The sequence below is a fragment of the Narcine bancroftii genome, chromosome 3 (genome assembly GCF_036971445.1).
Source record: "Narcine bancroftii isolate sNarBan1 chromosome 3, sNarBan1.hap1, whole genome shotgun sequence".
In the NCBI taxonomy this organism is placed as follows: Eukaryota; Metazoa; Chordata; class Chondrichthyes; order Torpediniformes; family Narcinidae; genus Narcine; species Narcine bancroftii.
The window spans coordinates 145,675,165-145,686,168 of NC_091471.1; the positions used below are offsets into that span (position 1 = coordinate 145,675,165).

The window sequence follows — 11,004 nt, forward strand, 5'->3', positions numbered from 1 at the left end:
TGACTGGGTTAATAACTACCTATTCCAGGTTAATGAGGTAATCAATACCTGTTTTTAAACCGCTGTCTCTTAGTTAATGTAGATTATTGACTACAACCATCTTTAAGATTTATTTCACATGACATGGTTCATTGCTACTCTGATAAACTTTTCCTAAGTCACCTAATCAATTACACAATCTGCCTGATTCTGCACCAATGTCCAGAGGATTGTGTTGGTAGGAAATGGGATGAGAGTGCAGATAAAATGAGCAAGATGTGTTAACAATGGAGGCAGAGCATGAAACAGGCCCTTTGGCCCAAGACATCCATACTGACCATGAAACAACCATTTATAATGATACTATGATTTTTAAATTTTTCCCATGTACCCATTGACTCCCTGCAGATTCTGCCACTTTGCTACACACTGCAGACAACTCACAATAACCAGCTGATCAACCAACCCACATGCCTTTGGGACACAGGAGGAAACTGGTGTACTCTGAAGGAAATTCACAGGAAGAAAATGCAAACTCCATACAGACAGCACTGGTGATTGAGACTGAATTGGGTCGAAGGCAGCAACTCTCCTTAGATGTGTCAGTGAGCCAGTCAAATCTCTTGGTTTACAGAGAGTCCAAATGAAGAATCAAATATCTGGAACTTCAAATGTCAGATCTTGGAATGTGAATCCTCCCAACGAACCTCCCCATCAAAATAAAACAGTTAGAATGTTGACAGGAGTAATGTCACAGCTGAACTAAAAAGGAATCCATTCTGAACTTGAGTATGAATGCTCTCACTATTATTTCAGGAAACAAAAAGGATTGGTGTGATTTTTGGTAAAGGATTTAATTTTTAACTTAATTTAATTTAGAGATGCAGCACAGTAACAGGCCCTTCTGGCCCATGTGCCTGTGTTGACCAAATGCACCCATGGAAGGTGCCCTTGGTGTGAACATTGGACTTTGTCTCCCCAAAGACTACATAGTAGTCATGTCCACCAAGCTCTCATGGACAGATGTGCCTCTTGGAGGTAGAATGGTAAGGACAAGATCAAACAGGCTTATGCCTCATGTTGGTTCACACACTATCTGGCAGCTTGTTCTTGCCTGCTTTGTCAGTCTTGGTGCTACCAAGCCAATCTTGGTAATTAACATTGTAGTCTCTCACTGGACTATGTTCTGAACCCAGGTCCCTTCATTGATTCTTCTCAAGGTTATTTAACATGTAGCAGGACTGGTTCTTTAGTTGAAGGATGATGGTAGGTGGTAATCAGAAAGAACTTGCTAATTTATGTTTGATTGGAGGCTTTAAAGGTCTGTGTGTTCTCCAACTTGGGAACAACTTTGCATTATCTGAATTAGGTAACTAGGTCAATGCCAGATGGTCCTTCTGGTTTATTCTTTCTCCATTTGACCATTTCAAAAGTCATTTTAAAATCAACCAATGGTGAGTATAGACTCTCATATTAATCAATTAGAATAAGAATGACAGATTTCATCCCCTGAAGGACAACTATATGCAGATATAGTGGTTTGTGTGATTCATTTTTATATTAATGGCCCCAAATTAGTGTCAGGATACATTAGAATTATAGTGGTTCATGCTGTAAATATCTTTAAGAGGGAGCTGGTTATCAGTCTGGTGACACCACAATAATTTTGGCAGCAGCTATTGAACGATATCATGTTCACTAGAAAACTCGCTGGCTGCAAGACAAATTTGGGTTTTTGTGAAAAGGCAAATGTAAATGTTTCACTTGACTTTCAAAAGAATTGCACTTTTTAGTAATTATATTTTACCCCATGAGCTAGTTAACTGAAAAGGTACAATTGTGGATCACTGAAGGATCACCTGGATTATTTCCATGACCATAAATACACATTTAATCAAGCCAAGACAATTGCTGCTATTAACTTTTAATGCACACATTAGTTTATACATAACAATAGAAGTCAAAAATCTGAATGCCAGAAATCCAGAACACTCAAGAATCCGGACTTTATGAAAACCCCTGAAACCTTTTAAAATTAGTGGGCTTTTGTGTGTGCATGCTTGCATAAACATCACAGAAGCACAGTGGCAACAAGTGACCAATCTTGTTGACTTTATTTTTCTTTAAAACTGCTCATTTTGATAATACTGTATTTGCTGATGAATCTATTATCAAAATTTACCTGTTCATCTCCTCTTTATTCCTCCCTAATTTTGAATTTTAAAAGTACTGTACGAGAATCTGGAAAATCTGAAAATCTGGACTGACCCAATCCCTGAGCAGTGTGGGTTTTAGGACTTCTACTGTAAAAATGTTTGATCTTTATTTTGCATGTAAAATACTGGGTAGGTTAGCTGTTTGCTCAGGATGGAGGATCACAAATTAGGGGGATCATCACAGAACAATGAGAGAAATTTACTTTCTTCTATAGCTTGGAGTGTCAGACCAACATTATTTGTCTAAAAAAAATCCTAATGCTTCACAATGTGACTTTTGATTGCAATTGCACCCAGGGTGTATTGTATTACATTACCTTCTTTCCATCCTTCAGGTGAAGAATTTAAGAAAAATGTAATTAGCATGGAAATTAAAATGTTAAACCCTTACAGAGTTGAAGAGCTCTATATTTTTATACTGTAAATATATGGTGAGAATTGCACTTTTTAAAAATCAAACTTAACTTATTGAGTTTTGGCTTATGTGGTAAGCTTGATAAGAGTTACTGTTAACTACAAAGGTACAATTGCAAATCACTAAAGGGTCATATGGATTATTTCCATGGCAATAAATACATATTAATTCAAGCCGAGACAATTGCTGCTATTAACTTTTAATAGATGCATTACTTTATACACAAAAATGATCGATCTTTGTTTTGCATATAAAATATTTACATTGCCAAAAATCTTACTTAGCATTGAATCCATCACAATAGTTTCTTGGTAGTGCATGAAGACTGGACAGAATATAAAGTATGTTGGCCAAGAGATTACAAGTTTGAATTTTGGTTAACGCTGCCAGGTAATAGTGGGCTCCAGGGAGAAAAGTCCTCACCTTTCCGATGTCTCCTTACATTTCAAGCCACACCAATTCTGGTAACATTCTCATGATTTTTTTTTTCTTCTGCCCCCTTTTCAGTTTAATGATAGATTTCCTACAGCTGGGTGACCAGAACTGCTGAAACTCCATTAAATTTCGGTTAACAGAGTGAGGAATGATGTTCTTTTCTCTGTTAAAGGAGTCGTTTTAAATAAAATCAACATCAGAAGTAGGGGCAGGGGTAGACTATCTAGTCCCTTGAGCCTGGTCAACCAGTGAATGGATGATCCGATCTTTGGCCTTCACTCCACGTCCATGCCTGATTGCCATAATCCTTGATTCACCTGAGATACAAAAATATATCTTTCTCACCCTGAGGATACATAATAATTTGGCATGTTCAGCACTGTATTAGCATTAAATTGTTACATATAAATTGAGACGCTACTTGACTGACATCATCAATGCTTATGCAATTCCACCACACTCTTCTGATCAACGAATTCATTCAATACTTTTTGTCTGAACAAAATTAGTCATTCACTTTTTTTGTCATTCAGAACAACGATCCAGCACAGACCCATCTCAGTTTGATTTCTGATTCTGCTGTCCACAGACTCAGGAAAACTTGGGTTGTGACCAGATAGGAAAGTCACATGAACTCTGTTTCCATTCGGTATTAAAATGTCCCACTGTTTTTACAAACAAAAAGTGGAGTGATCTTTACTCACTATTCAAAACATGAGAGTTGCCAATTTTTCAAAATATGAAGCAGAACATGGTCGATATCCACATTTTGACCTTGACATATTAAGATTTGAATTTTGCAGGCATAATAGGGTGAAGATTTGGCAATTGCATCACTGAGTAGCTTGATAATGCATTTTAAAAAATCTAGCTGAGGAGTAATTAAAGAGAACTATAGTCAATAAACAATTATAAAAGCATTAATTATTCATTTTAATGGAATTGCTTGCTCTCTATTGGGAAAGAAATTCGACAGCATTTCATGACCGAGCCTCCAAAAAAAGAAGTATTTTACACTGTGATCAGCAGGGGGAGCCCAAGTCCTTTGTAACCTCCTACAGCATGTGTTGGGAAATGGAGAGGAGATGGGATTGTCTGAATCAGTGAAAGCTTTTACATAGATTTCTGTTAAATGTTGAGCAGAAGTTGGATTATAGCAGTTATTTACATGACCAGTAATGGGTATATAAAAATAATCATTTTTGTTGGATAATTTCTTTGAAAATATCATTTGGTGTTGCATTTCCTTCACAGACGTGCAGACATATCTCGTGAAATTGGAATATTTTGTCGTAATAGTCATGTGCACCATTCTCTTTCAAATATCCCTAATGCTTAATGCAGGGTAGAAATTGTAGAACACTTTCAATTCATGGAGGATTGCAAACATGTAGAGTGGATTGCCAAAATATTAACCTCAGGAAGGCATAATGTAACATACTGAATACATTATCAGTGTGATCATTTGGAACAGTGGCAACTTTTTAAAATTGGAAGAAGGTTTGAAAATGAGAAGAAAACCTATCTCAGAAAGAATTTCTTGCAACTGTTCCTGGTTAAGGGGAGGATTAGGTTGAACCCTAATGCACATTCTTTTTAATGGCGCCATTGATGGAGCATGCTAATGCAACCCAGCTGCTAAAACACTCCATTTCTTCCTGCACATTCAGACCTGAGTATGTAAGTCTTTTCCAGTTGCGCTCCAACTCCCAAAACTGAAAACACTTTTTGCTCTAAAACCCTGCTTTCCAAAGTGAGTCTGACATGAAATCCTGGCTGACCTACCCACTTTTAAAATAGCCTCTGAAGTGGCCGAGTAAGCCGATCTGTTTAGAGGGCAATGAATGCCAGACACATCCTAAATACATAGCATAGCGCCTCTACCATCCTCGATGACTGATGAAGCTCAGCACATTGCTCAAAAACTCATAGAGGTGCACCATCGAATGCATACCTGGTGGATGCATCACAGTTTGGTTCGGGAGCTGCTCAGCTCAAGATCAGGAAAAACTGCAGCTAGTGGTGAATGAAGCTCAGAACCTTATGAAAACTTCCCTCCCCTCCATGGACTCCTTCAACATTTCTCTCTGCATAGCGAGGGTAGCCAACATACTGAAGGACCCATCATACCCTGGACACACTCTCTTTTCCCTCCTCCCATTGGGGAGAAGGGTCAAAAGGATTAAATGACATGATGGTTGTGTTTAATGATGGTTTCTTTCGCATAGCCATTAGGCTCCTGAATGAACCTACAACAGAGCTCTCATGCTGCCCTGGCTTAGTATTAATTGACCTTTTCTTTCATTGTAACTCTATACTCTGTAATTGTGCTCTTGTTCTACTTCAAATGGCTGTATGAATGTCAGAGTTGATCTAATAGACTGCTTGCAGAGAGCTCTTCTCACTGAATCAGGTAAAATATGAAAACTCAATCCGAACTAAAACTTATCACATAAAATTTCCCATTAGAAACACAGAACATAGAACACTACAGCACAGCACAGACCCTTCAGCCCTTGATGCTGTGCTGACCTCTATATTCCTACGTAAAAGCCTAAACCCTCCCTTAATCCACGTTACTATCAAGGAGTCTTTTAAATGCCTCTAATGTTCCAGTCTCCATTACCACCACTGGCAAGGCATTCCAGGCACCCACATCCTCTGTGTTAAAAATTGGAATACTGATGTCCCCCCAAAACTTTCCGCCCTACAGATTGTGGCCTCAGCACACAAATAAATTATATGACTCAGGAGCGACTGAGTTTACAGCAATGTGGCCACAACTATAACTGTCATTGTTGAATCACCCAATAATACATCAGACTAATTCCTTTTGGGAAGGCATAGTCAGTTGCTTGTTTGGGATACTATATGATTAAACGAGCAGTAAGATGCTTCGTGGTTAGTATGTACTACACTGATCTGCATGACACTACCCTGTATTCATCTCAAATTGAAGAAGACTGTCATTTTGAACATTGAATTGCAGTTCCTTGATTCTTTCTGCAATGAGCCAGGGCCTTTACTTTCTTTCATGAAGACTATATGTACTGTTAATTTCTGCCCTCTTTCACATCTTTGATCCAAATGGATACATTTTTAGGGCCTCTACGTCCTGGTGGTGGTAGGTCCAGATAAAAGATAGTTTAAGTAGCTCCCTGTAGATTTTTGACTTTTTTCTTCCCCCAGAGTTTGTTTGGTTACTTTGCTCTTCCACTAAGACTGGAGATAGGTTTTATATGAGCTATACACGCTTCATGCAAGGAGTCCATAGAGGGAAGGGAAGTTCTCATAAGGTTCTGAGCTGCATGCACCACTAGCTGCAGTTTTTCCTGACCTTGAGCAGAGCAGCTCCAATGCTATGCTGTGATGCATCCAACGGGGCAGCACAGTTAGCATAGGGGCTGGTGCACCACTGTTACAATGGCATTGATCAGGGCCGGCGTTCGAATCCCACTCTGTCTCTGAGGAGTTTGTAAGCTCTTCTCATGTCTGTGTGGGTTTTCCCCAGGTGGTCTGGTTTCTTCCCACTGTCAAAACGTACTGGGGTGTTGCAGGTTAATTGGGTGTAATTGGGTAGCAGGGTTCATGGGCCGAAAGGGCCTGTTACCTTGCTGTATGTCTAAATTTAAATATAAAAATTTAATCAATAACTGAGTAATTTACATGACATCACTTTACAAATGATTTACAATATGGTAAAATTGTAGCAGTGCTGATTCATGCAATCAGACGATGAAATGCACATGATTCCACAACTTTTAATGTTTATCACGTTCTATAACCCTAAAATATGATAAATTTTAGTAGGTGTATGCTTGTTAACAGTTTAAAGTGAATTACATGTTTAAATGAGCAACTGCCTGCAAACTGAATAGTGAAGTTGAGTACATAAACCAAATTTATTAACTAAATTATACAATTTGGCAAGCACATGTCATTGAATTGCCCTCCTCTCATTCCTTGCTCTCCACGTGCTTTGGCTACAGTGCAGACGCTGGAAGGCTGCAGACTCAGTTCTCCACACAACAGATGGCTCTGGAGGATAGTGTCCAGCAACTCTGGACTGAGGTGACCTGGCTCTAGACCTTGGCTGCAGAATTCTCACTTAGTGGCTGTCAATCCACTGTGAGGGTGGGTTGATAGAGCTGGGAAGAAAATATTGTCTTTCAAAGAGTGATGAATAGTCCCCTGAATGGCCAAATAGCAAAGAAAGAAACATTGTTATGATATCTTTGCACCTGGGTAATCCACAGTCACCAATGCAGCTGACTAATTATTTATTACACTTGTTGAATTTACATGGGCTTCCATTGTATCTCCCAGACAGTGAATGGCTCTATTTGAACTGCAATGGAAGGTGGGATCTTAACTCTCAGATAGTGCTCATGAACAAGTGAACATGTGCTAGATGAGTTGGCTGCCCCTTTCAGTTAACAAAGTGCAGGCTCCAAGCTCTGTGACACTGCTTTTTTTTGATGCCTAAGAAAAATTAACATGTCCCTGAGGACTCTTCCCAAATTTTATAGATGCGCCATAGAAATAATCCTGTCTGATCCATCATAACTTGATATAGAAACTGCTCTTTCGAAGACTGTAGAGAGATCTTAATGCAGTTCAAGACATCATGAAAATAAACTTACTATAAATTGTCTCCATCCCTACCTCCTGTTGTCTCTGGAAAGCTGCTAACATATTAATAGACCCATTCTACCCCATTTATCAGAATCAAATCTATTGAACTGAACAGGTCACAACATTCTTGTTTTGTGGCAGCAGTATTGTGCAAAACATGGTGCAAAATGAATGTAAATTAAAATTCCGTCCATACAAGTTTAAAAAAAAATAATTAGCGAAAAAAGAGAAAAAGTGAGATAGGGTCCACAGGTTCATTGTCCGTTCAGAAATCTGATGGCAGAGGGGAAGAGGCTGCTTTTGTAACGTTGAGTGCGTGTCTTCATGATCCTGTACCTCGTCCTGATGGTAGCAGTGAGAAAAGGGCATGGCCTGAGTGGTTAGGGTCCTTGATACATCCTCTTCTTCCTATTTCTATTGGGCAGAAGATACATGGGTTTGAAAACATGAAGTTGGTGATTCAAGGACTGTTTCTCTCTTGCTGTTATCAGACTCTTAAATAGATCACTCATTGGTAAAAGATGATGGCATTCCACTATTTTAACTGTATCTTCCGCTCTATCCTGCTCGTTCTCTTTGTAACACTACCTTGCACTTTTAGTTTATTATTGAAGTATCTCCTGACAGCACACAAAACAAAACTGTTCACTCTATCTTGATGCATGGGACAATAAACAATTCAATTCAATCCAATTGAATTGAATTCAAAGATATGTGCCAGGTTGGTGTTGGATGGACTTACCCAGTGGACACGTGTTCACCTTTTTCTGGCAGCATTTGATGAGCATAAAGTGATGTGTTGTGCATCTTTGTCAGCCTTCTCCTGTAGAATATCTCATGAACATCCTCACACATGGAACAAGTGCTGTTTTATATTCGGAGAGATATTCTCCATCCGTCAGCTGTCCTGATTGTGGATCATTAGTCTACCACATTTCGCCACATGCAGATCCCATTTCTCACCCAGCTTTAAATGATAATAAGTTAATGAAAATAACTTGCATCTGTCTCTTGTCCTGTTCTGACAGAATTGCCGACCCAAAGCACTTTCTGCAGAGGCTGCTCAAAATGTTCAGCTCTCCAGCATTTTCTGCCCTTGTTTCAGATTTCCAACTTCTTCAGTTTTCTTTTGGTTTTCGTCTAAATGATCGCTGTTAGTATCTGAGTGGCTGGAAGTGTTACACTGAATGCTGCTTTGCCTTTATATTCAGTTTTCTCCTTCTTCCCCTCTTGGGCCAGGTCTCAGTGTTGAGGACTTAAAAGGCAGGAAGAACAAAGCACTGGTTTGCAGAGTGAGTAGATGTAGCACACTCGGACCATTTGCCATTTATAAATCAGAAGAGATATGGAGAGACTGGGATGTGAGGTTGAAGATAAGTAAGAATACACAATCATCTTCAATTGATTGATCTCTTCCACAGGCTGTTGGCTCAGCAATAACCATTTGGAAAAGGATCAGCATACATTCCGACCTGACACTGGTGATTGCCTGCAAATCTGCCTGCGCATTGCCTTGCCATAGAATGTAACGTGACCAAATGTGATGTCCAGCTTCATGCATTGAGTTTGGATGGTGTGGCTGTCAAACTGGCATGAGTCCTGCAACAGTGGGAAGACATGAATTATTAGTCCTGATTAATAAAAGTCCTTGGTACTGGAGCTGTGGTAAATTAAATAGTGTGCACTGTCTTGTGGTGCAGAGAGAGGCTTTTGGCTTTTGAAGCTGGCATTCATTAACCTCAACCATATGTGTTTAGTCTATGAAATTCTTGTTACATTGGATCTAGGTCCTTGTAGCCTGATTCTCAGCATTGATCTCTGTGGCTATTTGCTTACCTGCCATATGCTTGAGGAGCCTCCAATTGCACAGCAGATGTAAAGCATCTCTCCTGATCTCCAGCCTAATTGCCGAAACCTGCAGTACAATATCCAATGACCTCTATCTGCTCCACGTAGAGCGTATATGATCCCCGAAACCTGCTCTCATGGCACTGCATCTCATGTGGAGGGATGAGCTAATTTTAAGCAGATGTAAGCCATCTTTAATTGATGTTAGTCAGATGTTTCCCTTTGTTGTAAGCAGCTGATAAACAGCACTGTTAGTCGGCTTACTGCAGAAACCAGTTAAATGCACAGGCATCAAAAGTTGGACTGCTGCCCACATAACAATCAATGGGCATGGGTTAATTGTGTATTGTGTTGCCTGCACCTGTTCTCTGCAGCTACTCAACTCAGCTCAATGGAGTCTAAATAATTCTTAGTAGTCTTAAATCTAAGCTCAGAAGTCGCCCGTCCTCTTCCTAAATTCAAGGTTTCTTGCTCTGTTTTATGCTTTTGGACTGATAATAAAGATTACTTTAAGTACAGGGCATTAAATAAGAAAGTCTGCAGATGGCTAGTTCGGTGGGGCAGAACTTCTTTTGTAATATTGCAAAATTTAATCTCTTGAAGTTGTGAATGAAGGCAGCGGTTCATTGGAAGATTTCTTCATCTGTTATTTATTTACTTTCTCATTCACTTTTGAAAGGCTAAGTATGTCTCTCTGCAAATCAATTAATCGATGTTCCTGTAAAAAACAAGGCTCTTCATGGATCTGGGAAACCAAATTCATTTCACATTGAAAGGGGATTGAAAGCAACAAGCTTCATGGCCCAGTTAAAAAAAAAGGCAGCTGAACAGAATGAAATAGATAAAGTACACCAGAGACCAAACTTAAATTAAGAAAGAGAAACAGCAGTGAGTAACATCTGCTCTGAGAATCCAAAGATTTATAGGTTGTCCAAAGTCTGTTTGGGTGTGACAGGCCTCATTCCATTTATTGACATGCACAAATGAGGATAGGTACTCTGAGAGGAACAAACACTTTGCCAGCATGATTGAAATCAATAATCAGCAAAATGGAGAACTATTGGCTCATGAAGCAGTGCATCTGAAATGGGTAATGGAAGATGAGGTCAAGGAACTCAGAATTAAAGAGGAATGTTTAACATCAGAATAATTAAGTCAACCATCTGTTCCCACTAGCTTGCAGAGACGTGCCCTGGAAATGTGTAAAAATCAGTCCTGCTGGATGTTTCTAAGCTTTTCTGTTTTTGGAATGAGAAAGAATGCCCTCTGTAAGCAGGAACCTGGATGATATTTCTGGGAATGCTCCAGTATTCACTGAAGGTATTAATTAAAATTTGATAGCCCAGTGTTAGAGAGTGCTGTTATTCAACCTATCAGCTCTATTTCCACATTATTCTAACCAGAATAAGATCAAAATGACAGAAAAAGATCCTTGAAATTCTCTCATCCTGCATAATGTTTCTATGAAATAATCTT

General features: G+C 39.2%; 1 long non-coding RNA gene across 2 annotated transcripts in view; it reads left to right on the forward strand.

Moving 5' to 3' along the window:
• The window catches only part of LOC138757677 (uncharacterized), a 58,638-nt gene extending 55,924 nt beyond the window's left edge, over positions 1-2,714 (forward strand). For both annotated transcript variants that reach the window (XR_011353802.1, XR_011353800.1), the window contains one exon: positions 388-2,714. This is a non-coding gene — a long non-coding RNA (uncharacterized lncRNA). The remainder of the gene's footprint in view (positions 1-387) is intronic.
• Positions 2,715-11,004: the final 8,290 nt, after the last annotated feature.